Source organism: Aythya fuligula, chromosome 16 (genome assembly GCF_009819795.1).
Source record: "Aythya fuligula isolate bAytFul2 chromosome 16, bAytFul2.pri, whole genome shotgun sequence".
NCBI classification, from domain to species: domain Eukaryota; kingdom Metazoa; phylum Chordata; class Aves; order Anseriformes; family Anatidae; genus Aythya; species Aythya fuligula.
The window spans coordinates 7380912-7408890 of NC_045574.1; the positions used below are offsets into that span (position 1 = coordinate 7380912).

Here is a 27979-nt window from a genome sequence, read left to right on the forward strand (position 1 = left end):
CTCAAGAAGCCAGTCAGATAATGGTGTGTCCCTGCGAGAAGCACAGTGGTGGCTTCTCCCTCTTGAGCTGCAAACTGTGCTCAAGTCTCCCGGAGGAACCTGGCCTCCCAGCTAGGATTGAGCTGGTGTGGGGAACAGTCAGCAAACACTGACGGATCATAGGAATTGACAGTCTTGTTTTCCTTCCTCACACAGAAAAATGTATTAATGATGAAAAGCAGATGAGGCTTTAAAAATTATTTGAAAAAAGAAAAAAAAAAGAAGTGTCATGTATTCTGTAGCATGCTGGATTTGAAAACATGATTGAAAAGTCTGCCCAACTCTATCACTCCCATTGGGCTGGCAAGGGCTGCGTCTTTTTAAATAGCAGTGGTTTGTGGACAGCAGCCTGGGCTCTGCTCTGATGTGGAGACCACCATCCTTTGTCCCACAAATCATAGAATCATAGAATATCCTGAGTTGGAAGGGACCCTTAAGGATCATCAAGTCCAACTCTTGACACCGCACAGGTCTACCCAAAAGTTCAGACCATGTGCCTAAGTTCACAGTCCAATCTCTTCTTAAATTCAGACAGGCTCGGTAAATGCTGCTTCTTGGGGTCCTGCCAGCCCCTCACTGGGAATTCAGCAGTGTCCACTTCTAGGCAATGCAGTGCTGGTCAATGTGAACTTGTGGCCTGCACTACTTGTGTCCCCAGGGGATTTGGTGGCCATGTGCCTTGGGTTTGAGGACATGGCTGTTATCCTGGGCTGACCTAGGGGAACTTTGACACCAAACCCATCCTTCTCACCAAAGCACAACATGAAACATCAGCCTCAGTTGGTGTCCTGCTGCTCGCGGGCCATCTTTGGGGACCATCCTCTTTCTTCCCTGTTGTGCTCCTTGGCAGCTGGGTGCAGCAGCCTCTCAGGAGTCCCTCGCCCATGGGACATCACAGTGAGCCAGTGGAGCAGCAGAGGGGCTGTCTGGAGGAGTGCCCTACAAGAGACACTCATGTGCCAGGTAGCCCAGCTCCCACTTTGTGCAAGCTGGCATCAGTGCAGTGACAAACAGGATGTGACAAAGCCATGGGAGATGTTCCCAGAGGAAACGCTCACTGTTTCTGAGAAGCCACGCATTTGGTCTCTGGACAGAAGAGAAGGACAAGGTATAGCTGGCTCTAGCCAAAGCCAGCTGCCAAATTTAGAAAATTTAGAAAAATTTCAGTTGGCCGTGAATGGACACTGCCTGACTTGGAGGGGAAGCCCTGCAGGCAGCAGGGAGCCCAAATCCTCCTGGAATGCCAGCAAGACCTGCCCGAGCTTAGTTCTACCCACTATGGCCTCTCTCTCTTCTTTTTTCCTTTCTTCTGTTCCGCGGGTCCAGACTCCTGGCAAGGTTTTTCACTCTGGCACAGCCACACGTGGACATCCCAGCTCTGGTGGCTACCATGCCACATTACTCTGTGGGAGTCAGACACTCCCTCAGGAGACAACACAGCTGCCGATTTGATTATAATGGGATGTCCCTGGATATTGATAATAAATACGACTTTTCCTACAAAGGGTAGTCAATATTTGAAGAAGAAATCTCCCAGGGAATCTTGAGAAAGACTTCAGCCCGGTGTCTGCGTAAAGCACATCAGCATCACTGCTTTAGTATTCCCTGGGCACTGGGCCACAAATAAAGTAAAAATGCCCCTAGGATTAAAAATAAATAGAGAAATGAAATTAAATAAAATACATGAAAATAAATGAAATAAAATGAAAGCCTGACTTGTAAGGGAAAAAAAAGTGGGGCCAGGGTCTGGCCTGGCTTGGGGAAGGCTCAAGAAGCAGAGGGGTGGGGAGGTAAGACTGAGGGGCTATTGGAACAAGTGGGCAGGGAGGAAAAGTGAAGTTTGTGCAAGGGGCTGGGAGGATGGAAGCAGAAGGGGAAAGGAGGTGGGTGGGCATGGAGCAGGGGAGGAAAGGGGGCACGCTCTCTCCCAGGCTGCTGTACTCTTGCCAAGGGTGAACACTTGCTTCTGTATGGCAGAATTTATAATTCCCTTTCCCTCCTTTGGCCTCCTGCAAGGATGCCAACCAGTCCTGATCCTGTCCTGCTTGCTGTGGGCATCCCCTCACTTGATTGCCAGCTGCTATGTGGGATGCAGCCTCAATGCTGGGCATATGTGGGTCAAGGCTGGTGGGGCTGGTGGGGTGGTCACGGCTTTCCAGCTGCTGGCACCCACCTCACGGTGGCTGTTGCATCCTCTGTGAGCTGGTTTCTCTTTATGATTAATTAAACTCTTTTCATTACAGTTCCTTCTGCATCCCTTGGCAGTTTCTCAAGAGATGGTGTTGGGGAAGGAACAAAACCAAGCCTCTTCCACACTTTTATTTATTTTTTTAGTTTGGAGAGATGAAATATCTTGGCATTTTGACAATAAATCTCCCAAATCCATGACTCTGAAGCTCACAAATTGAGCAAGAGGAAGGAATGTGGGGACACTGTCAGAGTATGCAGGGATGTGACAAGGAAGGCCAAGGGCCATTTAGAATTAGATCTGGCAAGAGTGGTGTCCCCTGTCAGCTGTCCGGTGCCCTGCCATTTCACCCCCATGCCAAGCCACAGCCTAGCAGGGGAGAGCCCTGTTTAGGAGATGCTCATAGCAGGGGTTTGCCAGAGCATGGAGTGGATGCATCCCTGAGCCCAGGAGAAGGGGCAGCTTTTGCTGTGTGGCCCCTTCACCTTCCTTCCCCTCAGCCTGGGTTCTCATAGAATCACAGAATATCCTGAGCTGGAAAGGACCCACAAGGATCATTGAGTCCAACTCCTGGCTCCACACAGGTCTACCCAGAAATTCAGACCATATGACCAAGAGCATAGTCCAAATGTTTCTTGAACTCTCAGGCTTGGTGCTGTGACTACATCCCTGGGCAGACTGTCCCAGTGTGCAACCACTCTCTTGGCAAAGAACCTTTTCCTGATATCCAGCCTGAACTTCCCCTGTCACAGCTTGACTCCATTCTCTGGGTCCCTCTTCCCACTAGCTCTGCTGATGCTTGGAGGTCCCTGAGGTGCAGCAAATGACCTGAGCTGATTTATGGCAGTTTTATATGCCCCAAGCCATTCCAAACCCCAGCTGGAGTCATCGTCCTCTTGGGCACAGTTTACAACAGCAGCACGGGGGCTGCTGCTTGCAGGCTCAGGCCTGAATCACCTGCAGCAGCACATCCTGCAAAATACATCTGCAGCTCCCAAGACTGAATAGCATATGAGATCTCAAACAAGGCAGATGATAGCTTTGCCTGAAGAAGCTTCCTGCTTAGCAGGGAGTCCTCTCCTCCCCTGGCAGGGAGCTGCCAACCTCTCCCTCCTGTAGGGCCCACAGCTGCTGCATGCTGTGTGGGAGATGGGGATGGTCCAGAGTCTGCTGAAGCTGTTGGGAGATGGTTCACTCCACTCCAGGAAGACTGAATCATGTCTTCATTGTGAGCTGAAAATCTTCCATTGTTGTAAGAGATACTTCACTGAGTGCAAATATTTGCTTTTCAGTCTCTTTTTAAAAGCAAAGAGATTAGGCTGGCCTGAACTCTGGACAGAGCAGGAGATCCAAAAGGAACTGGATGGAGAAGAGGAGCCAGCTGCAACGCAGTGCATATACTAGTGAGGCACAGTTTTCCCAGCTGTCTGTCTTGTCCTCACTCTCACATGCCTGCTCAGCTTCTGTCTGTCCATCCACCCAGTCACCCAGCCCAGCAGCCTGGCAGCCTCTGAATTACTCTGACAAAAGTCCTTGCAATTATGGTTTGTAACTCCTGGCAGAAAGTGTGAGAGAGATCTCTCAAAACGTCACCCAGGACAGAAGTCCAATGAGCTGTTCTCAAGATGTCTGTCTCTCCGTGCAATCCTGTAAGCCCTCTGAAGTTACTTCTGTCCAGCCAGGATTTCTCTAGTGGCAGCTCCAACCTGTGATGTCTTGTCCTGTCCCCTTTCCACATGGAGAACAGATCTCTTTTCTCCCTCCCATCCTTGGAGACTAACTGCATGTCCTTTGGGAGGTGCCCCCACCAGACCGTGCACTATGTCCTCAAGAGGACGGCTGCCCGGGAGATGCTGGCCAGTTTCATTTCCATCTCTCCATAGAAATTCCTCCTGCATTGCCCTAACATGGTGAGGGCAGCAGAAGGTGCTTGTCCTGCCAGAAGACTACTGGAGGCTCCATGGAGGCTGCTACTTGCCCATTTTGAACAGGCTTGAGCCCTAAGATGTGGAGCAACAAAGTCTGGGAGACCCCTCTGCGCTCTGACCCCCTTCTGTGCTGGGACTCTGCACTGTGAGGGGCTTGGGCACATCAGCTGTCACTTCCCACCATGCCTGCATTGTAACTTCGAGGGGGAAGCCAGGAGAAACTACAATTTTTCTCATGTCTTTGGATTCCTGCTGGCCAAATTCCCAACTTGAATTCTACAAACTCACCTTAAGAGTGGACAGTGAATACTGCAGTGTGCCCCCTGCAGTAGAGCAGGGTTGTTGAGATATGTATGTGTTTAAAAACTAAACATGGTGTGTGTTACCTGGGATGTTTGGAGCATAACACTTTGTAACGCCTGTTTGGAGGAACTGCATGAGCAAGTTACAGACTTCTGCTGCTTGTGCATGCATGTTGGGAGTGGACCATGAGGACAAACACATCTGTGGGGCTGCGGATTTTGTGTGTGTGTCTGGTGGAGACCCATGTGCAGGGCTTGGGCTAGAGGTAGCCTAGAAGGAGGCCAGTTGTACCTCTGCAGCTCCTACAGCATGAGGGACTGCAATATGCATGAGGATGCTTCTGCTCCTGTAGAAGCTGTAGAGCTGCAGGGATGGACGTGTTTCACCTCCTGCCTGCCAGCAGTAGGTGTAGGCTCTGTGCTGCCTCCCTCCCTTTTACCATGCCCTTGGCACACATCCTCCATGCAAGAAGTTAATGTCCTCCCCCTGGCCACCCTCATCTGCAAACACAGCTGTGGCTGCCCTGCCTGAGAGGTGCCTTGAAGAGGCACTTGAAGAGCTACATAATCACAACTGAAAGCATAATTCCTCTCCTTCCTTGCTTCCCTCTCTTTTCTGCCTCCCCCTCACAGCTTAGCCATGCTTTTCCTGCAGTTCCCATCTCTCTTCCAGGTCAGTTCACAGTCATAGTGAATTACAGCAGCAGAGCTTTCCACCAGCTTCTAAGTCTGCTCCCTGTGGAAACACCAAAGCTGTGCCTCCACCCACATGCCAGCCCAGGGGCTTCTGTCCTTGCTAAGCAGAAGGAGGACCTTATTATGGTGGATATCTCCTGGGACAGCTCAGCTCTCTCATCCTAACCTCTGACATATCCCCTATTAAAACATAACGTACCACAAAATCAATGCACCAGACACCAGCCTTTGGCCCAAGTGGTGCCAGTGAGAAGTCAGAGCGCCTTCTTGGCTGGCATACAGATAAAAATCATGGGCTCATCTGTAGAAGAGACCTCTTGAGATCACAACCTTCGAAGAAGGGTTTGCCTGAGCAGGAGTGTTTGGGGACGGACATATCCTGAGGCAGGGCTGTCCATGAAGGGCCAGGAGGCCATTCAGGTGCTGGCAGCCCATAACACGAGGCTACTCAGGACGTAAGCCCTCCACAGGGACCAGCCCCAACCCTGATGGGGCTGCAGACACCCTTGGGAGTCGACTAGTTGTGCCCTCTGCTGATCAGCTCTGCCAGGGCTCCGTGTACCATCACCGCCCACGTAAACCTTGGCCCAGCCATCCAAGCTGGCTGCAAACACATGGGTGGCTTTTATATATAGCAACCTAGCAGCATGCTAATAACTAGCTAGATACGGAATAAATGATTTGCAACCTGCACAAGAAAAATGACTCCTCACACCCTACCTCAAGAAGCTTAAAATTGTATACTGTGGTGTGGGTGACGTTGGTCTGCCTACACGCATGATTTCAAATGTTCCCTGAATTAGCAGGAACACTTCATGTGGCATTCAGCGAGGGGGGCCGCCAGCTTCCAGGGCGTTGCATTAATGATGATTCAAAGAGTTCAGAATCTAATCGCAGGGGATAAAAATAACCAGTTTCTGCTTAGTGCTATTCATTATACATCAGACCTTCCTCCAGGCTCCTTCTACCTCTTGTTCCTCCCGTGGCAGTCTGCCAGTGCTGCCAGGGAGCTTCCTTCCAGTGGACTGAGGGCCAAGAAGTGCTGCATGCTGTGGACCACTACTGAGAGCTTAAGCCAGGGTCCCCCAGGGAGCCCCCCCAGGGCTAACGTCACACTGAGATGTGTGACAGCATCACCAGGAGCTGAGGCTCGCCCACCCTTCCCCCTCACTCTGTACAGCACGGGAGCAGGACAGGGGGTTCCTGCAAGTGATTTGGCCCATCTGCCTGAGATACCTCCTTGGAAGGTGGGTTACCTGCTTTAGAAGGGCCAGTCTGTCCCACCACTTGAAGGTGTCCCGCTGGGCTTACCCAGCCCATCTACTCATCCACCTTCCAGGCAGCTACAGATAGATGAAGCTAATCCCAGCATGGCTATGGTGGTGTTTGAGACCAAAAAAAGCATGCAGCACTGACCTCTCAAAACTACTGAGTCCCGTATCACCACTGGAGGGACCGACTCACATCCGACTTCACACTGGAATGAGTATTTTGTGTCCATGTAAAAAAAGAATCTGCATACAGCTCCCAGGGTCTCGTGGTAGATAAACAGTGTGCTCCAGCAGCCCTGGGAGCTGCCATATCCTTCTTGTTCTCTGGGCAAAGGGAAGGGTCTTCTGGGACTGACTGATGCCCACTGTGGTGATGGGGAGGGACAGGATGTGGCTGGAGACATCCCAAAACACCCAAAACAGACAGAACATAACTTTTTTCCTTGTATGCTAGAAACATTTTTTTTTTTTTTTTTTGGTATCAGCACAACCAATTTCAGTGAAAATCAGTAACTGCAATATGACAAAGAATTTTGACTTCAGATGTTGACTAATCTGGAGGAGCAGATGAGCCCCAGAGAGAGAGAACTTATTTTCATGCAAATGTCACTGGTAATATAATCAACTCTCAAGGGAACAAAAACCCAGAAACTTTACAACCTATTTGACTGTCCCTAAATAGAAGTTTCTCAAAATTCTCCAGGAGATGGGATCTGCTCTGAAGAAGGAGATGCAAAACACTAAGTAGGGCGAATAAGATAAGAAAGGGAGAGTTTTTAGGAAGAAGGCAGGAGAGCTGATGAGATGGAGCAGAAGGACCAAGGAAGTCAGTGAGGGTCATTGTGGTTTGAAGCCTAGCTGCAGGTACATGTATGTCCTCTCTTACAAGGCACCCTGGGCACATGGTGGTGCATGTTGTGGCTTCTCTGGAAGAGCAGCTAATAAGACAGCTTGGGAAAAAAAAAATGATTTTTTTCTGTTCAGTGCTGTTCAAGAGGCCTAGAGGTGTGTGTGTGTGTTTGCAAAGCCCTCCATGGAGCAGGCAGAGGATGAAGAGCAGTTTACACATCTGCTTTTTACCTTACAGAGTATGCTGCTGCTCCTGGGGATGGAGGCTTTCTATGCTTGCAGTGAAAATTTGTGACACAGTAACAGGGTGCTCTGAATGGCACTGGCTGTTATTGCTGTACCACTGGATCTCTGCAGCTTGCAAGGACGTTGCTTGGTTCCAGGGCAGACGTTCCTGCTACCTGAATGCCTGGATGAAGCTAGGTGGGCCCTAATGCCTGCATGAGGGAGGCAGGATGGAGATGCTCCCTGGCACTGGGTTTGCTCCGTGCCCGAGACAAAGCAGCTCATGGTGCCTGAGGGTCCTGGGGCAAGGGGGAGCAGGTGGAAAACTCAGCAGCTCCGTCTGCCATTCTTCCCAGAGAACACACTGAAACTCATCTGCAGCATCCTGCATGCTCAAAGCTGCGGGAGTACTTCCTTTGTCTCAAACTAGGTCAGCGTGGAGGCGTGATGTTACTATAGCAATCAATATTAGATTTCATAACTTTCATAACTGGCGATGGGTGTGTTGCAGGATTCACTACTAGATGGAGGGAGGGTTGTTACTGAAACGCCCTCTTCAGCTTCCCTTCCCCAGCCTCCTTCTCCCTCCCCACCACCGCTTCTTAAATCACATGCACAGAGCTACCCCCCCTCCTTCCCAACCATTTCTGAGGAGCCCCGCAGCCAGCCCTGGGCCATGCCGTACCTCTCACAGCTTGCTGGGTTTCAGGACTAGGCCAGATTCAGCATCCTGTGCACCGTGTTCCTCTCTGGGCTCCAGAGTTGTCCCTCATGAAGACCTGTCAGGCAAAGAGAAAAGGGAAAATGTCCTCAGGTCACAGAGCACAACAGTGCTTCCCTGCCAAATGTCCCAGATGTAAAATTGCTGCAACTCTGATTGATACACAGGTTGTCTTCATTAAGTTTCAGCAAAGGCACAAAGAAAATGCTATAAAGCATCCTACACAGAAAGGCAAAGGTGATGCCTGTGGTGGGAAGATGTGGAAGTGAGTCCCATGTTCCTCTGCATCACACATGGAGTGAAAGGATGGACTGGAAACCAGCTGGGTGGGGAGGAAACTGTGCAAGCCTGGGGGCACAGGGCTGGGGGATGGTGCTCTTTGACTTTCCTTCCCTTGTTTCTCTGTCTTGAAATAATCCCTCAAGGACTCCCCTTGCTGCCCATGGCTCTGTCTTTGTTTCTTAGCCATGCCAGGATCTTACTGTCCTGAGCAGAGACGGTTCTGCAGCCCTCTGTGCCTCATCCTTTGGGCTCTTCACTTTGCTCTGAGTCCTGGGAGAAGAGTCTGGAACAGAAGTAAGTTGGTCCTGGGGATAAACACCTTCCCTGTAGTGGCCAGCCACCTTTGGTGTGTTTAGCTATACCCCTGCCAAAATCTGCAGCTTCCTTTCATTTATCAGTACTCATTGAACTTCTGCTTGAGCAGACCACATTGTAACTGGTCACTAGGTGCTACTATATTTCAGCTAAAATGTTGTGGTTCTTCCCTTATTGTCACTCACCATCAACCACACTGCAACCAACAGAAAAAAATACTCCCTGTTAGGAAAGTAAATAAAAGAAAAAGTAAATACAGGTTAAAAATAACATTTCTTAATGTTCTCTAAGGCCTATGCATCACAACATAGAGCACAGCTTGCATTATTTTATTAGCGAGATTAAATATTATTTGGGTTTCATGTCAATTAATTTCCAAGGTGGGTGTGTGCGTGTGTGTGTTTTCTGCTAGGACAATCTGGGGCATTCAGCTTTTCACTGCTGAGAAGCGAGGGATGGGAACAGCACAGTAACAGCCTGAGGAGTCAGCCTTCCTCTGCTGGTAGTTCTGTTCATTGGACCAAAGAGCCACTTGGGTCTTGAAAGGCTAGATAAGATACACAGACAGATACAGCACAGGTAGAAGTATTTGGTGTTCAAGAGGTGTTTAGAGACTCTCAATGGATATCCCAACAGACAGAAGAATGGAAAGCCTGGAAAGATCAGAAGGCTGCCCTCCTAAGTCTGGTACAAGCCCTCTTCTGCTTCCCACTGGTTCTGTACCAATTGAACTCCAATGCTGCAGAGGAAGTGGCTAAAGGAAAACCAAATGCCCTGGGAGAACCAAGCAAGAGACAGCTCTTGTTTAGACAAGGCAATTGTGTCCTTCCCCAGAAGTCGCCTGTCTTTGTCTACACCAAAACACTTTTTTTTGTTTGTTTGTTTTGAGTTTCTTGCTGCTGAGTATGTACTCAGCTGTGAAATCTAGAGACAGAAACTCTATCCAGCAGCCTCAGCAAACATGCTTTCCCTAACCAAGGAGGCCTTCATGGTGGAGGCATCAGCTCTTGAAGACAAGGGACAATTACGCATTGCAAGTTCAGACATTTCCGAGCTCAGAGACGTGAATGAGGCTGCAAGTTGCTGCTCACAGGCCACTGCTCCCATCACTAAATATAGCACTCTGTGCATGTGATAAGACTAGGTATGACAAGCCTGGTTGCTGCAGATGGCCATGCAGCAGTAATTGCATTGACACCACCTAGCACTTTCACAGCTCTCCCCACATGACAAGTTGGGTTACCTTTGAGGCAGTAATCCAGACATGCAGGGACTGCAGCAGCCATTAGCACAGACAGAATCTGTGCCTAGTGCCACCCGCAGATACCCACAGCACCAGCATCTTGCCCTCCTGCTCTAATGCCACCAGTGCTGTTACAAAGGGCAACACTATATGTCACTAGAACCACCAGTGTCCATTATGAAAGTCACCAGTGTCTGCTAGCAATGCTCTCAGCATCCCTCCAGCGTGCCCAGGTATTCACTCCTACTGCCCAGCATCCTGTATCACCACTAGTAGCTCCTTGTGCTGCAAGTATCTGCTCCCAGTAACACCATAACACCATCACCTACCACCTCTGTGTCTGCCACCAGCACTGTCAGCGTATCCTGGGGTACTTCTGGAGATGGTGATGATCCTGCAGCCCCTTGCCACAGAGTGGCTGTGATGTGTGGGAGGAGCAGTGCCTGAGCTCCAGGCCTCCACTCACCTTGCAGGTTTCTCAAAACAAAAGGTGAAACTCTGGAGGAAGTAGTATTTTTTTTTTTTTCTATAATACTGCTTTTGTCTTTGTATGTTAGTGTTGCACTGAGCAAGCAGTGCTATGATTACCTTTAATTAATATCAACATAAACGCCCCAAGGAAATGCAAATGAACCCCTGTGCCACCAGCACAATTACATTATGTTAACCACCGGACATCCATGTCGATCATCCCCATCTTTCTCTTATTCTCAGGAGCAGCTCGATCACCACCTCCTGGCTGCTGCATGGAGAGGGTGAGGTTGGAGACGTGTGTGGAAGGACACCTATGAGAGGTGGTGTGACCTCAGGCAAGTGGTTTGCAGAGTGAGGGGGAAGGTGGGGAGCTGGGGGCACGTTGGGGCCCTTGAGCTTCCAGGCAGTGAAGGCACAGGAGGCTGCCAACATGGTCTGTATGCTCCCACGTTGTTTTCTCAGAACTGCCCTGTTGATAAACTGATCTTTCTCCGCCACGTGGTTTGAGACACTTTTGGTGACCTAGGGCCTCAGATGTTCTGCAGCCAAACCTCACTGGTGAAACCTGGTCATCTCCTGGGCTTTGCTGGACTCCAGTCCTCCTGCCACCCACTTCCAAGGCTGCCCTAACTTTGTCCCATCCAGTGTCACCCTCACAGCAGTGCCTGCACCAAGACAGAGCAAATAAGCCTGGTGTTGCTGTCTAGAGCCATAAGTGTCTCCTCGGTGCAGGTATAGTCCTTCTGAGTCTGTATGTGTGGTTTAGGATGCCAAATTGCCCTGAACCTGGTTCCTCCAAGACTGGAGGAACTGATCTGCTCATATTTCAGGCTGCATGTCACCTGCAGCATGATGTTTGAGACCATTTCTCTATCAAGACCTGTTGCTGAGGCTCTGTCCTCTTAGGCTGTCAGGACTGACCACTGCAGCCTGCTTCCTCTTGTCCATCTGCAGCCTGAGGCTAACACGTGCCCAGCCTTTCCTTTGCCTTGTACTGAAAATCACCCATGTTAGCACTTGGAAGTTTTCCTATTCACCAAAGGAAGAAGGAGTGGGAGAGCAGCACCCTTCCCAGAGGGGTCTCCTCATCATTTCAGCTGCTGTGAGTAACCAGCATATGGAAAGACCTTAGCAGTAAGGCCTTAAAAGGGACGTAAATAAAATCAGCTCATGATTTTGGTTCCTCTGAGCATTGGTCTAGGAGAGGTGGGCCACAGCCTGCTGATCTGTACCCACATGGTCCTGTTGGCTTTAAAATGTGATTGGGAAAGACTTTGAGGAGACACTGATCTGAGATTTGTAATCCCTGGTGTTTCCACTTCAGAGACGACCACAACTAGCAGCTCCAACACAGGGGCGATAAGAAATGGGTGAAGAGCACAGTGAGGCATGCCAGCTGCCAGTAATGGCAGGGACTGCTGAAAATGCAATGTTCCCCTCTTCCTGCTATCATCCATAACTCAAGTTCCCCCTAATATCTAGATTTACAGGCTGAAAGTTCAGCTATAGTCATTACAAATATCTGGTCTGCTCTCCTTTATATAATAGACCATAACATCTCTCTGTGCAATACCAGGAACAGAAATGATGAAAATAAATATATTTGTGTTCTTGTACTTTTAATCCTATAACCATTTATCTGGTTAAAACAAATAGATTGAACTCCTTTGTGTCTCCTAGAAAGAATTAAATTTCATTTGAAGGATGCTTGTGGCCTGATTTGAGAGCTATCGCTGCCTCACATTCAAGAAAGAAAAAAAAAAAAGATGCTGTGTATAGAGTGGAGAGCACAGATGAGATATGTCTGTTCATAAACAAAGAGATCTGTAGTCAGTGTTGAGATTGGTTTGAAGGAGGTATGAATGTGAAAATCTGTGTATGAAAGCATCAGAGGAAACAATAAATCAAGGGTGGGAAGAGTGACAAAGTCCTGCTAAACCGTGTTCCTTGCTCTGGGTCCATAAGGGCTGTGCTGTGTGAAGGTCCCTGCACAGATGATATGTCAGCAGAAGAGTTGTGTTTGGGTCATGGGAGGAGGAAAACGAGGTTATAGAACACTGCATATGCTGTTTCTTTTCCTACTTTCCTGACAGGAAGATATGGTGAACAAGGACACAAAGACAATGCGCACTATTCTTGCACAAGATTTATGGAAATTGAAGTAAGCAAGAAGTTGTGGCAAAATCCACCCATAGCAGCCATTAACTCTTAAAGGGTGACCCAAAATCCACATCAAGAAGAACCAAGAGATGTAGTGGGGACTCAACAGCAGCATTCATTTTCTTCCTTCTTGTTTACAGATGATACTAGCAAGACCACCAGGAAACAAGTCTTGGAGCTTGTGAGATCATGACTAAGACTTAGAAGAGAATAAGTCTGAGTGACTGAAATATGTTTTATTTGAAAGAAATACCATCTTCCCTTCCAGTAATGTTCTTTATTAAATTTTATTTCATTAATTTACTAAATTAGCACAGAGACAATTGGGTTCTGCTCTGCCTGACTAGAGAGAGGCCAGCAGCACTGGAGAGAAGAGCAGAGGACACAATTCCCTGTGAGTGGAGGTCACTAGTTCTTAGCGTGCAAACAGCAGAAACCAGCTCTGAGTTTTCTGGTGGAGGAACAAGAGATGGAACAAGACTGAATCCTGTCCAGTCCATGCAGTAGGATAATCATGACACCCAGCAGGGAAGAGGGATACTCCTACTGAGGTGTCCCCAGACAGGTGGTGCATTCCCTCCCTGGGGCCCTGATACTAAAGGCTGGGCAGCCTGTACTTGGTGAGGAGAGTTTCATTAATCTGCACTAATGCCTCTTCTCACAGGCAACAGCTGCCCTGGGGAGCCTTTATGTCTCTGCATGTTGAAGGTTCCTGTGGCAGTGCCCCACAGGCAGCCTGAGGGCATGAGGTGGGTCTGGTATGGCAGCAGACTACGAGATGTTGCTCATGATGGTAGACCTTCCTCCGAGGGGATGGGGAGCAAGGAGGGCACAGGGCATCCAGTACCCAACAGGATATGAAACAATGAAGGAGAAGGACAAGTAGGAAGGACCTCATTTAGTCTGACATCATGGTATTGAGCATAAAGTCATTCCAGACTTTAAGAAAGAACTTGAAGAGTTCTTGAAGAGGACTTGAAGAGAAGAAGTTCTTTAATTGCCTTCACACTGAGGAGAAGGAGCCTGAATAATAAACTCTGCTCACATATGAGCATGAATCCAGCTAGGAGAGAAATATAATTGGAATGTTAAAATCAACAAATGTTAAAATCAATGCCTTTAGGGAGGAATGAGGGTCCAAAGAGGGACACTGAATGTCATGATGCTGGTAAGGGGCAAGGGCAGCTTTTTGAGTCATACCTACCTGTAAAGCACATGATAACGAATGGTCACAGTTCTGTTTTCTATCAGAGAAATCAGAAGATGTACAGAGCCTTTCACAACTCATCACCTTAGAATGGCTTGGGTTGGAAGGGACTCAAATATCATCTAGTTCCAACCCCCCGAGCTTGTCTAAGTGAGCCTAGCAGCCTGCTTTGTAGGCATCTTTGTGATGTTGTAGTGGGTTTACGTGGCAAGGTTTTGGTAGCAGGGGGCCATAGGGCTGACTTCTGAAAGAAGAATCCAGAAGCTGCCCCATGTTAGATAAGGGCCCCACTGCTGACCAGAGCTGAGTCAATAAGTGATGTTGTTAGTGCCTCTGTGAGAGAATATTCCAAGGGAAAAAAGCTGCTGGGGAACAGCACCTGGGGAGCGAGAAGTGAGAAACAGCCTTGCAGATGCCAAGGTCAGTGCACAAGTGGGGCAGGAGGTGCTCCAGGAACACAGCAGCAGTTCCCCTGTGGCCTGTGGAGAGGCCCCTGGTGGAGCAGGCTGTCCCCCTGCACGCATGGGTCCCACATGGAGCAGATCTCCATGCTGCAGCCCGTGGAGGAGCCCTGGTGGAGCAGGTGGATGTGGCCTGGAGGAGGCTGCGGCCCATGGAGAGCCCCCGCAGGAGCAGGGGTCTGGGGGGAGCTGCCGCCTGTGGGGGACCTGTGCTGGAGCATTTTACTCCTGAGTAAAATCACCACAGATACACATGGAAAACAGGTTGCCTTGGTATAAGGAACTTAACTGGAGTGACCTGTGCTGAGAACTGTGTCCTAGTATGACCCTCCGAGATGGACTTGAAGGCCACGGTGACTCAGCAGCTGGACTCAAGACATCTGTACAAAATGATCATTAAAATGCACTCTGCCTTGATGCGTGAAGGACACTGTAGTAGCAGGACCTGTGCGTGGCAAAGATGGTATCTTACGGGAAAAGAGGGTCCTTTTATAGCAGGTGGTGTCTGGAAGGGTGTTGATAAATTAGAGATAGTTTAGAGAAGAGCCACAGGGAGTGAGTGCATGATGTGGCTTCACACAGGGAGATACCAGGAACAGAAGTGCCTTAACTGCAGAACACAAAAAAAAAGTCCATAAAAGCTTGACAACAGAGGCTCCAGAACACCAACAACATCCAGGGACAGGCAGTGCAAAGCGTATGCCAGTCCAGACCACAGGAAAGGTAAGGTATTTTTTAAAAAGAGCAATCAGCCATTAAAAAGATTACTCTCCACTGAGTGCAGCAGTGCATTCTCCATCCTGGGCAAAAGTTCAAGTTACCTGGGAGGTTTTTCCCAAGATGTTTAGTTCAAACACAGTTCAGAGATCTGAAGGATAGATGATTTCAGCTATTTCTTCCTCAGTTGCTCTTACCTTTCCAGAAGTGGCTGTACTTCAGTGTTAGGACACTGTGATAAATGGGACAGTCACACAAGTTCAGGACCTCTGATTTCATGTTTACGTCTTCCAGAAGACAGACCAGACTTAAAGCATTTTTTTTTTCCCTTAAAATAGCACTGTGAGTACCACAGTTGCAGAACAGCATCAAATGGACATACCATCTCAGTACTGTTTAGTCCCATGGATGGGTTGGCCCAAATGCCAGACCCTCTATTGGGCCAGGAAAAGCACTGGTGAACTTCCCTGCTCCAGTGAGGTGTTATGGAGAGTTTATAGAGGAGCTTTTATGCAAAGCTCCTGGCACAACACCTGGGATAACCTGTATCACCTAAGAGAGTGCCAGTGATACAGAAACACTTGGGCTGCCTGGAACAGGTCTCTACTCTGTGCTTCTTGCCTGAATCCTGCTCTGACACAGCCACCAGCTGCACCTTTGCAAAGGATGGAAGAGACAAAGCACATGGAGAAGCTGTATGTGGAAAAGCAAAATAAGGGCAGACCAGGCTGGTGTTAGAAGAGAACAGCCTACCCAGAAGAGGGAGCATGCATGCATGTGTGCTCCCCTCTGTATGTATCTCTGCTTGTGTTGTGTGTCTGGGTGTGAATTGCACTGTTTGGGCAGCCTGGCCCATCACACTCTCTGTTTTGTGCTGTCGTCCTGATGGCCACGGCTAGCACTGCCTTGTGGTGGATCGATTTGTGGGGCTTTGGAATGCACTGGGCTGGTGGCTGTGTGTTTGTGCTTGATGAGAGGATGTGCTGTGCTGCTGAGCAGCAGTGTCCTATCAGTGGTGTGGAGGATGCTGTTGCTCTGATAGCAAGAACTCTGCAGGTGCCTGTCTCTAACAAGATGAGTAATTCCCTTTCAGTTCTTTAATCAGTCACTTCTAATTAATGTGCCAATTGTTTTTCCTTAGTGAACTGTTCTTTCGAGATGGGTTTGTACTGCATCTGCTGTTTTGGGTAAAGTCTGTTCCCAGAATGGGCTGTGTTTTTCAGCAGGAGGCTCCTGCCAAGGAGGCTGCAGGACAGGGCTTGTGTCCTGCCAGCCCATGGCTCACACCAGGGATGAGTGCCCAGCAGAGGAGCCGCTTGCTGTTCTCTGACTTTTGGGGTGGCTGTAAAATAAAAGGTCACCTCAACAAGGGATGACTTCCCTGACTGCTGTAGTGTTTAGCTGTGACAGGCTGTTGCCTTGATGAAGGACTGCATCCCCTTGCATCCAGATATTGGAGGTCTGCCCTGCCTCGGTGGCTCCTGGCTGGCTTTGTGGTATGTCAGAGGCAGCTCAGCTCACAGGCTGCCTGAGGTGCACAGAGAGACTTTCACACCACCTGAGCTGCACACAGAGCCCTGCAGGCCCGAGAAGGGATCATGTGCATGCTTCCAGGATGGGGGCAGTCCTGGAGGTGATCTGTGCAGGTAGTAGGGCCCTGGCATTTTTCAGGGGGCCCAATGAGTGTTTTTCCTTCATTCAGGCAGAGACATTCTTATTCACCTCTCTCTCTCTCTCTCTCTTTTTTGTTTTTTCCCTTTTGAAATGTTTTTAGCTTTGTGCTTCTGATACCTATCTCATGGCAGTGAGTGACAGAGGTAAATTTTGCTTGTGAAAAAGGACCTCACCTTGTCCCTGTGTTAGGGAAAAGCTTCACCAAAGCAGCAGAGTTCCCTGCTTTGGAACATGCTCTGTTTCACAGATCTCAGCCCCATGAGTTCCCTTGTATTTCTCCCCAGGTGATTTTTTTGGGTCAGGACAAGTTGTGCTGCTCAGCCACGAGCCTCCTGCTGCTGTGTGGCTGCTCTGGGGCAGGCAGGCTGGGCAGCATTCCCTGAACACCAGCCCGCACTGCAGGACAGGACCAGCTAAAGGCACTCCTGCCTCCAGCACTGCTGCCCTCTGCCACCTACACGCTGCCTGAATGCTGTTTCCCAGCAGGAAGTTATCCGTCAGATCTCCTAAAGGCACTACATTTTCTGACTACACTTTTCTGCAGACATCTATTACAGTGGCTGTGTCACCTCTGCTCTGGCCTAATATCCTGCATCTTCTACCCCTGGGGGAGCTGTTGACCTGGCAAACACAGTGCTCAGACACAGGTTTGGTTCCAAGCAATAAGGCTACACTGGGTGAAGTGAATGGCCAAATACTGCATTACCTGGCCACCTGTCTCCAGCCAAGCCAAAGCCCTGTGTCCAAACATGTCTTGCTGGAAAGGTGTTCTGCGGCACACAGACTCATAGGATCCAGCCTCCAGCAAGGGAGGGTATGATGCAGCCTCAGTAAAACTATGGAAGAATAAAATCAGAGAGGCAGTGAAATGCATGTTCCTTGTGGGGAAAAACAGAAGAGTTTGTGGTGAGCATGGCACCCCTGCTTTGCACAGGGTGTATGGTAAGGTAGTGCCAAGCCCTGCTCTTCATATGTTGGGCACAGATGAGCTGGGTTCGAGGTCTACCTCTCATACAATTCCCTTGGATGAGCGTAAGCCAGGTCCTTTCTTCCTCTGGTGAGTTCCACCTTGTCCAGAGCAACTCCGAGTAGGGAAGGTCAAACCACATATGTACAGCTCCTGGAGACTGGGCCAGGGGAATCTGCATGCACAGAAACTATTCAGTTTCTGGCTAAATTTAGGAAAAAAAGTGCTGATTTTTTGAAGGTTCTTCTTCAATTACTTTTTTTTTTTTTTTTTTTTTTCTTAAGGAATTGGCATAAGAAAAATGTTTGGGGATGAGAACGACCATTTTCTTTGGTCTATAATAAAATACTTTCATTTGGATTGGGTTTATTAAACCATTCAGTCTTTTTGTTGTAAAATAACACTTTTTAAAATATATCAGAATTATATTTTCATATTAAAAACTGATTTTTTTTTTTTTTTTAGTTTAGCAGGCACCAAAATGGAAACGGAGGTTCAAAAAACTCCTCTCTTGTTCATGAAAGTTTTTGAGCTCCCTCAAGTCACATATCTACCCAAAAGATCACCCATCTCCATTGTGTGGTGTCTCTCACAGAGGCACAGTGGTGTCCTCAGCTGTAGAGGTTTGTTTACTCCGGTTCCTGAGTGTGACTTCCACTGTTACCTTGGACACAAGATGTGTGCTTGGGTGCTGATGGCTGCTGGTTATTTAGTCCTGGACTATTTGCAGGCACCCAGGCGCCCATTCTGCACCTCACCTCCATGTAACTGGCTCCTCCTGAGATCACCTTACATCCACACAACATCCAGATGTTCAGGTCAGACGCTGCCAGTCCTGGACCAGAAGTTTTGCATTATTTTTTTGTTTGTTTGTTTGAATAATTAAGATTTGCCAGCCTCAGCCTGCACTTCCTTTGGGTGGGCTTTGCTCTCTAACCTCCCCTAACCTTAACATCAACCCCAACCCTAACCCCATCCCCTTCTGAGCGGTGCCTCAGCCGCTTCCCTTTTCCTGGGGAGTGTGGGTGGATGGGAGATGGCCAGGCTGTCCTGCCTTCCTATGAGTCACCTGCTTCATTCTGCAGGTCCCTGGAACCAGAGCCCTAATTACAGGGCAAGACTAGCGGAAACTAGCTTATTATTTACAAGGCTAATGAAAATTAATCATGTCTCCTCCTCTTTTCTTGTGGGAACAGTCATCTTGCAGAAAGCAGATTATAAAAGCATTGTGGGTGACTGCTGTGTTGTTTCTTGGTGCTAACCAGGAGATTGTGTGTAGGCAGTGGGCTTTGTTTGCACACCACCTGAAATGCAAGGGTTAAAGGTACCCAGAAGTCTGAGTGCCACTTACTGTGCCCCTCCTCAGGCAGGCCTCCACTCTGCTGCTGGCTGAGGCTGCTGGCTGTGATGGGGAGCAGATGGACCCACGGCCCCCAGCGCTAAGCCAGATGTGCTGCAAAGCCCTTTAGGCCTATTTCAGGCAGCTGCTGCTTTTCCCTCTGCCTGCATCCCTTTGGCACCATCTCTCCTTTGCGGACTGAAGGAGATGAGGGGTGTGGAGCTGGCCCCACAGTAGGGAACTCACAGCCCACCCCGCCCAGGAGACAGGGAGGTACCTGGGGTGGTCCAGCAGTGCCCCGTTAGCTCCACATAGACAAGAAGATCTCAGGGCTCCAGCAGCTCCACACTCCAGACTGCTGTACAATGCACAGATAGAAATGTGTGCAAAGTCAGATGGAAGAAAACACGTCAAGGAGCAGATCACGGCTTTGAGATCTCTACACTTGTGAACAGCCTGTCTCTCCCTGGGGAGCTGCAGGAAGGCAAGGCAGGGGCATTGGGAGACCACCCCAGGCCACCCCCAGCCGCCTCCACGGCTGATCACCTGGATCTGGGTCTGGGATGCAGGAAGATGAGGCCCAGCCTTTGGAGCCAGGCTGGGGAGATGCTTCCTGCCAGGCCTGGCTGGGTGTCCCCAAGGGAACACAGTGTGGACGAGCCTGTCCCATAGCTTCTGCAGGCTACTGCAGTAATTAACTGCTGTTCTGGAGAAGAGAGGAAATGAGCAGGAGGTCAGATTTCAATTTCCCAGCTGTGTATAACAAGTTTCTATCAAGAAGCCTGAAAATGAATCTCCATTAGTCTAGTTACCATTTAATTAGCATCACTAGCTGCAACATGTATTCCCCAGCCCAGACAAAGCCGGAACTCACCCACTATTGATGTACAACCAGACGGAGCTGGGGCCGGGGCTGCTGCAGCACCTCCCTGCAGTGCTCGCTTGTGCTTTCGTATGACTTCCCAGCTTAAACATCTCCAAACATTGCACCATTTCTTGTGACCTTTCTTGCTGAACTCTTTCTTCTCTAGTGTTTACCCCATTATGCATCACTAGAGAGCTGCTGCATCACGTTTTTGTTTTTTTTTTTTTCAACAGCCTGAACAAGCTTATCATCCTTGGGATTTGCAGGTTGACTGTACTCACTTAGGACTTGCCTGAGTGGGAGCTTGTATTCAATGCTTCCTCTATCTCAACCCCTAATTCCTTTTCTGGATCACTGCATACTAGGATATCACTCCCTGTCCTGTAAGATGTGACCTGCATTCAGCCTCCTTGCAGCCGGCTGTTAGGAAGGATTTTGGCTACAAACCCCCTTGCCAGGTGATGCATGTCCATCTGTGAGACTGTGCTGTGCTTGCCACTGAGGCTGGCAGGGGACAGGGGTCCCTGCTGACAGCTGGTGCTGTTCCCTCTCTTTGTGTCTCACCTCCTGGACTCCTCCAGGCTTACAATTTCAGGGAATCCCCAAGGATCTAGGAAACCCAAAGTCAAGCCAAGGTCCTGCTGATTTCATGGAGGTTGAGTTCAATTGGACCAGTCCATTGCATCACAGAGAGACTTGCCTGCTGTGCCCAAAATTATACCTAATATTTTTTTAAACACAGCAGCATACAAAGGCCAAAAATAGAGATCAGAGGTTCTTCTCACTCATCTGCCCACAGGTCTGGAAAGACACAGTCCATTTGCATAAGATCTTACAGTCCTTTCACAGAATTTTTCTGGAGATGGCTATGTCTAGTTCTGGGAGCTTCATTTGGTTAAGGCTGGAGAAAACCTGCTACAGAACAGGCTGTGCTTTTGAAGTAGACCTTGACCCATCTCATACAGACACATGCACTTGGTAGAAGACTGTTTTTTTCTGGCCCTTCTGCATACAGGGATGGGTTCCAGTACATTTAGTTCCTGTTCCTCTAAGGGGCCCTGCACCGATCACACACTAATTTGAGGTGTCAGGTCAGCTGGCACTAGCCCAGAGATACCTTGCTATTTCCTCTGCTGTCTTTCCTACAACAGCCCTTCTTATGGGATGGGTCCCAGCTCATAATGCATCCAGCCCTGCCTTTTGAGCTGTTTCCCAGTAGAGGACTGTGCAAACACTCAGCAATGGAGAGGAGACCTATGGGCATGGGACCTTATTGCCCTGTCTTGCCTTCACCTCTGCTGAGGCAGAGATTAGCTCTTCGTCACTCAGACTCGGAGAGTCAGAGGATGAGAAAAGGAGGGAAGTCACCCCAAATGGATGGGGTGACTTCCAAGCTGAGGTGACTGCTCTCCTTGCTCCAGGCAGAGCTGACCCAAACTTCAAAGACCAAAGTGATGGGTCACAAGGATTCTGTTCATCTGGGATGGGCAGGGAGCTTGAAGAAATCTGAGCGGTCCTGGAAGTCATATTTGGGGTTTGAAATCTTCAGATGGGGATCTCCAGATTGGAGAGTGTGATCAAACATGTCATTCGGGGATGACACCAGAACTGTCAAGAAACTCCCCATTGCCAGAGTACGTGGACTTAGGTTTTGGGTCTCTTGTTTCTTGCTCTGTCTGATGAATGTCCCACGCATGAGCAGGAATCTGCAGGGCCCAGGGGAAGGTAAGGCTTGTTGTCCCTAAGCAATGGTACAAAGCATCAAGAGTCAGTGCAGGAGTCCTCTGGTCAGAGATGCTGGCCAGCTATGCAATGGGCCTAGAGCAACGCTGAGGGACTGCCAGACATCACTTTCTGCTTCTTTGCACTGGCTGCCCTTCATCACTTGATCAATCTACCTCTGCTCCATGGGGCTTTCCATGTAATCAGGGGTGGGAGAGCAGGGGGTGAGCATACTCAGCCCTGCTCTCCCACCAGAGCTCAGCCCGGCGCTGCCTGGTGCTTGCAGGAGCCTGCTGCATCTGAATGCCTCCCCCAGCCTGCCCTCCTGCAGGTGGATCACCACCAGCTCTGCTTTCTCCCCATGTCCTGCACCTGCACTCTCTGGCTCTGATACTCCAAGTACCTGATTTGCACACTGCACTTGAATACCATTTTTTGTTCAAGAAATAAAGCAGTATTTCTGGCTATGATGACTACTGCAGGGGCCTGCGTGCTATCTGCCTCGGAGGCATACCAGCTGCCTGTGTCGGTGCAAGCTGCAGCTCTCCTTCTTTCCACATTCAGCTGGCTGCGGCTTGAGCTGGGGCAGTGGCTGCCTGAGCCTGCAGCCTCATGGGGCACACTCCTGTGCTCTGCAGGCACAGCACTGCTGCCAGGGTTTGAGAAAGTAGAGTGGCGGTGGCAGAAATGGTGGGAAGCACACACCTAATGAAGAGATACCTTCTAAAACAAACCTTTGGGTTGGTGCTACAGGATGATGTTATGCCCTAGTGCAAGCAGCTGCAGGGCTCTCTATCCTATGTGTGAGCCCTGTGGTCTGCAGAGGGGCACAAAATTCCCCCCAACAGCACAGATGGGTTTGCCTGGCTGTGCACAAGGCTTACCACTTCTCCACCCCCTCCACGCTATAGCCCAGCACTTGAACTTTAGTCAGATGTTGGTGCCCAGCCCCTGCTTCCAGTGAGCAGAATGGCCTCAGCTCAAGAGATGCCCCCACCTAGGGGTATGGTGTAGATAGGATGTGCACAGGGATGGTTTTGGAGAGACCGGGGAACACCAAAAGGCTGAGCTTAAACTACTGTTGTGGAGTGCACTGGTCTGCATTCAAAACGTTCAGCCACTGCTAAGACAAAGGTGAGGTAATGAAGAGTGCAAAGCAAAGCACATTAAAATAGGTCAGCAGTAAAAAAAAATAAAAAAATAACAAGGGCAGAGACAAGTCACAGAGACATTCGTTCTGTGACTCACACTCAATCAGAGAAACAAAATAGGCCAAGGGCTGAGGAGGACCCACCCTGAAGGGATAAGCCTTAGCAAGAGGCAGGTGGGGAGTGCTCAATGCTCCTGCACTAGGAAATGGGGCTCAGGGGAAGGGAAGGGAAGGGAAGGGAAGGGAAGGGAAGGGAAGGGAAGGGAAGGGAAGGGAAGGGAAGGGAAGGGAAGGGAAGGGAAGGGAAGGGAAGGGAAGGGAAGGGAAGGGAAGGGAAGGGAAGGGCTGTTGCCAGGAGGTGCGGTGCTAGAGATGGGCAGGCAGGGAGCCCCAGGAGCTGCTTCTGCCAGGAGCTGCTATCAGTGGGAGCCTCCTGTGAGGAGCACGCACTGCAGTGCTTGGCAGTGGACAAGGACAGTGACAGGGCGAGCCCTGTGCTGGGTGGGTATGAAGCCAAGCACCCTGCTCTGCCGTCCCTCCTCACTGTGGTTCCTCGACTGTCAGGAAAAACACTCAGGCCAGCTCAGCAATAGCAGTTGTGTGGCACTTCCCTTGCCAAAATTGGACCAGGTCTCACAGTTGCCTTGTGAGGCTCTGTTTTGCATGGATAGGTTTCTACTGGCCCACCAAAACTCTTGTCTTAATTCAGTGATGCTGAAGCTGCCGAGAAGCCCCTCTTCATGAAAGCACTTTCCTTGCTCTGACAAGCTGTTGCTCCTGAGTCACACTGTTATGAAGATGTGGCTTTCCCGCTGTTCTGTCCCTGTTAAAATGCCCTAACAACCCATTTTCCCTATGGGAAACAACCCATAACAAGTAACAGGAGGAGCCCAAGAAGAGAGAAGAAAAACTCTGCAGGCTGTTTGTCTCTGTGTGGCTGTGCTGCCTTCATGGACCAGCCTTCAAGGACCTGCCTTCATGTCTAGCAAATGTGGCAGAGAAAAAGCCCTTTGGGAGAGATCCTGGACTGGCAGGACAGGGGTAGGGTGAGGGAGGTCGGCATAGCTGAGCCAGGCTGCTGCTGCTCCTGTGCTGTCACCCACTGCAGCCCTGGGTAGCAGAAAGTGCTGTGTTTTATCCATGAGTTAGACAACTCTCTGGTCTGCTGCAGTGCAGGACTGCCCTAGGTGGGCAGCCAACAGTGGCCAGTTGCCAGGTGAAAACCACTGCCCCCTAAATTTTTGACAGGCAAAGAGGTTTCTTGCTGAAGCTGCATGAAGAAAACTGAAATCTTTATTGTTCCTACAGAAAAACCCAAGCAGAAAGGAGATCTGACACCAACTGCTACTTAAACAGACTCCAGACATCTGATGCCTTTTTGTGGACTTGCTTTCTCTTTAACATTTCACTTTTTAGCATCTTGATCCCACTCTTACTATTTACTCATATGAAGCACACACATCTTCATCAATGAGTGGGGCACACTGCAGCCGTAGGGCTCTGGGTGGCTGAAGTCGTCGTTTAACCTCCTCTGCCCAGCACCCTGCCCTGGGTGCCTGCTGGCAGCAGTGCCGCATGCCCGTGGCTCTGAGCAGCCACCCCCTGTCACAAAGGAGGAGACTGAGGCCTAGCAGGACACCCAGGAGTGCTTTGCAGGCTGCAGTCAGGTTCCTAGCTTCCCAGGTCTCTCACCACGGTTTGGTTGAGGAATTCAGTTGTCTCCCAAGGAGGCCAGAAAGCTTTGCTTCACTCTTTTTGTAAGCCAGGAAACAGGCAAAACCAGGTCTGCCAGGATGCTAACTCTAACATGCAGTGGTAGGGTCCACCAAAATTAGGTCCGCAAGCTTTCTTGTTGGCTCCTGGCAGTCCCTGGAGAGCTGTGTGTATCTGCAGATCATGGTGGGCCAGAGGTGTGTGCAAATCTGGGAGACTGAGGAAAGTCCTGCTGGGTTTTAGAACAGAAAAGAAATTGAGCACTGCCTACACCAGGACACAGCACGCTGCTTGGGGCTGGGGCCGTGGGCCCCGTGCTGGCTGGGGGCAGCACAGCTGTGGGGAGGCTGAGCACAGCCTGCCCTGCAGGCATGGCAGGGGCAGGGCCTGCAGGAAAGCTGTCCCTTTGGGCTGCAGATGTCCTGAATGCCTCAAAAAGGACAGCACCACATCTGACACAGTCGCCTTTCAACTTCAAAAATCTCATTCTTGGTCAGTTATTTCCTTGTTTCTGAGACACAAAACGAGACAGGACAGGACGGGCAGTTCTGCTGGGCTTGCGTGCCCTGCAGACACCCGTGAGCAGGGCCAGCAGAGTTACCACCAGCTGAGTCCCCCCAGGAGCACCGCATCTTCCCATAGCAGCTCCCCAGGGGGAACAGCCCTGACAAGCCCTTGGGAACTGCAGCCTGCTGAGAGCCACGGGCAGGCTGTGGTGGCCGGCTTTCCTTCACAAGGACCAGGAGATCAGCCAGGTATTAACTGAGACCCTCATGTAAGCATAGAATAGCTTCAGAATAATTTAATATTTATAGAAAGCCACAATGACAAACACTCAGTCCCAAAGAAACACAGGGATCAAACAAGACAGAAAGGGCTTATCAGAAGCAGCCCTGGGTTCCCTGCAAACAGGGAAGGGGCAATTCATGCTCTGAAACAGGAACTCCTCATCAGGTGAGGAGATTAAAAACCACCAAGGTCCTTTTGCTCAAAATTTGTAGCAGCTGTGTTGCAAATCCCTGTTCCCCGCCCCTCCACCCCCCCCCAACACTGCCTGCAGCACGGCGTTCACACCTCCAATTACACTGCCACACACCTGCTCTCTTAAGCAATTCCTCAAGTCCTGTGCCATCTCAGCACCTTCATCCACCACTATTGCTAAAGCACTTTACATCTTAAGGCAAGGCAAGGGAAAAAGAACAGCAGCAAATTAATTTTTTTTTTTTTTTTTTTTTTTTTTAACCCTCCAAAGTACTGGTTTGCAAATAGACTGCTGCTGGGGCTTGGGGTGATTGGGTAACCTCTAGGGCTGCACAGTGCTGCCAGCACGCAGGGTCCATGCGCCCACTGCAGCCTGGCCAAGCTCCCAGCCCGCCTGCTGAGGGTGTGAAGCAGCGTGGGACAGTTTGGCTGCACAGCAACTCACACCTGAGCCTGCAGGAGCCCCTCTGAGACATGTCCCTCCCTGGCTGAAGCCAGGAGCCTCCGTGCCAAGGCTGCAAATGCTGCAGTGCCTTTCTGTCACTTTGCACTTCTGCGGGAAATTTCTAAAGCTCTTCCCCCCCCTGCTCGGAGTCCATCCGGTGATTTATTCATTCACAAACATGCACAGCCCCTGGCCGACTCGTGTGAACTTCTCAGCTCACAGTATTTGGTGTGGTCTTCAAGCGGTGCTGCTCCTGGAGTTGTGGGATTATGCCAAATCTGAGCTTGATTTTCTGTATTTTAAGTAACAAAGCTATGGTCTTCTGATTGCAGTGAGATGACAGCATGGCAAAGAGCTTGTAAAATCAGGAAGAACCAAAAAAGTCTCAGCATGTAGCATTTTCAAAATCTGCAATCTCTGACTGTCTAGAAAGCCAAATGTGACATCCCAGCATCCAGCTTTGAGTATCCTGATCTCCCATGTATGGAAACCTGAGTTGTTTCTAAGAATATTAATTTTTCTGCAGGCCTCCTCCTGAAGTCTTACAAAGTGCAGGAAAGCTTTGTCACCCCATGCTGACCAAACCTGTCTGTGCTGGAGAGAAAAGAGAAAGCCAGGACTGACTCTGTAATCCCACCTCAGGTGCCTGGGTGACCAATCTTTGGGGAACCCCAGCCCCCAAGGGTGCCAGGGGACTTACACATATCCTCCTCCTCCCCCAACACTTTCCAGATCAGTACTGAAGATGGAGGGAGCCACAGGCCTTGAGGGCTTGTGCGCAGTAGGTGGATCAGCCTTGACTTGAATGTCCTCAGGGACTGATCCTGCTCACTGCATACAGCCCCCACCCGGGAGCACTGCATTCCAGCTCTCACCGAGGCCTCTGCCGAAACCCAGTCATTCTCAATAGCAGCACTAGCAAGATACCGAGCTAGATTATTTACACTGTGGGGTTCTCCCTCCCCTTTCAGGCATGTCTGTACGTTCACACGTGTGTACAGACACATGCTGATGCACACACATACACATGAGCAGGGACAAGGTAGGTGCTGACACAATTCCCAAGGCAACAACAAAACACACTAGAGACACTGCAAGTACCCAAGAGAAGGAGAAACAAAGCAGTAGGAGACTAATCAGTTGAGAAAACCCTAGGAGTGTCTAGGTGACAGCAGCTGGTAGGGGAGAAACTGAGTTGCACAACCTCAGCAGGACCTGGAGGGCTCCCTGGGACCTGCAAGCAAGCTCCCACCCAGCCCCAGAGCTCTCCTCACATGTGCCAGTGTGCACTGGAGGCTTCCAGCAATATGGGCTGCTGATGAACCTCATTCACACCTATAGATTAGCTGCTTTTCTAACCATGGCATCAGTTCTGTGCAAGCATCATTCGTGTCCTGTGTGCTGCTCCGTGTGCCCTCTGTGCATGCTGCCCGGAGGAGGGGGCAGCCCCTGCCCACAGGATTGGAATAGGAAGGGGCACAGCTTTCTGCCAGGGCTCCCTCCATCCCACCAGCCCCATGCAGTGAGGAGGAGCTGGCTGGCAGCATGAATGCTGCTCCCATAGGTGCTGGCACCTCCCTTTTTGTGCCAGCCAGTATTTTAGATGAGGTGGACGCTGAGTGGTCAAGACTTCTTCCAGGGAAGCTCCAGTGCTTGGGCTGCAGCAAGCCTCCTTTCCAAAACCCAGTTAAATCACTTCAACCTTTTTGTATTTCAATTTCCCATCTGGAAAGCAAAGCTTATTATATTTCATCTGTCTGTCTTACCAGGAAAACTCATAAGCCATTTGGGACTGAATACGAATTTGTGTCTGACTTGCACACTGGGGCTTTGGGCTCTCTTGGGGCTAATGCGATCATTTGTGCTGCATCTAGTGAGGAGAAATACAATGCTGACAGGAATTTAGCAAATTGCACTTCCATGTAACAAGTATGGTGGCCTCAGCTTCAGCATTCACAAACACTAGTTTATCTTTTTTTTTTTTTCTCTTTCACTGCAGACTTTGATAAGGGGTCACAAATACTCTTCGAAGACAGGGCTGCTAT

At 49.8% G+C, this 27979-nt stretch overlaps 1 protein-coding gene across 4 annotated transcripts in view; it reads right to left on the reverse strand.

Annotated features, from left to right (window-relative positions):
- DLGAP4 (DLG associated protein 4) overlaps window positions 1-27979 on the reverse strand; it is a 128760-nt gene that overhangs the window by 63881 nt on the left and 36900 nt on the right. For all 4 annotated transcript variants that reach the window (XM_032198215.1, XM_032198218.1, XM_032198217.1 and 1 more), the window contains exon 2: window positions 8184-8277. The gene's annotated coding sequence lies outside the window, so the exon portion shown is untranslated. The remainder of the gene's footprint in view (window positions 1-8183; window positions 8278-27979) is intronic.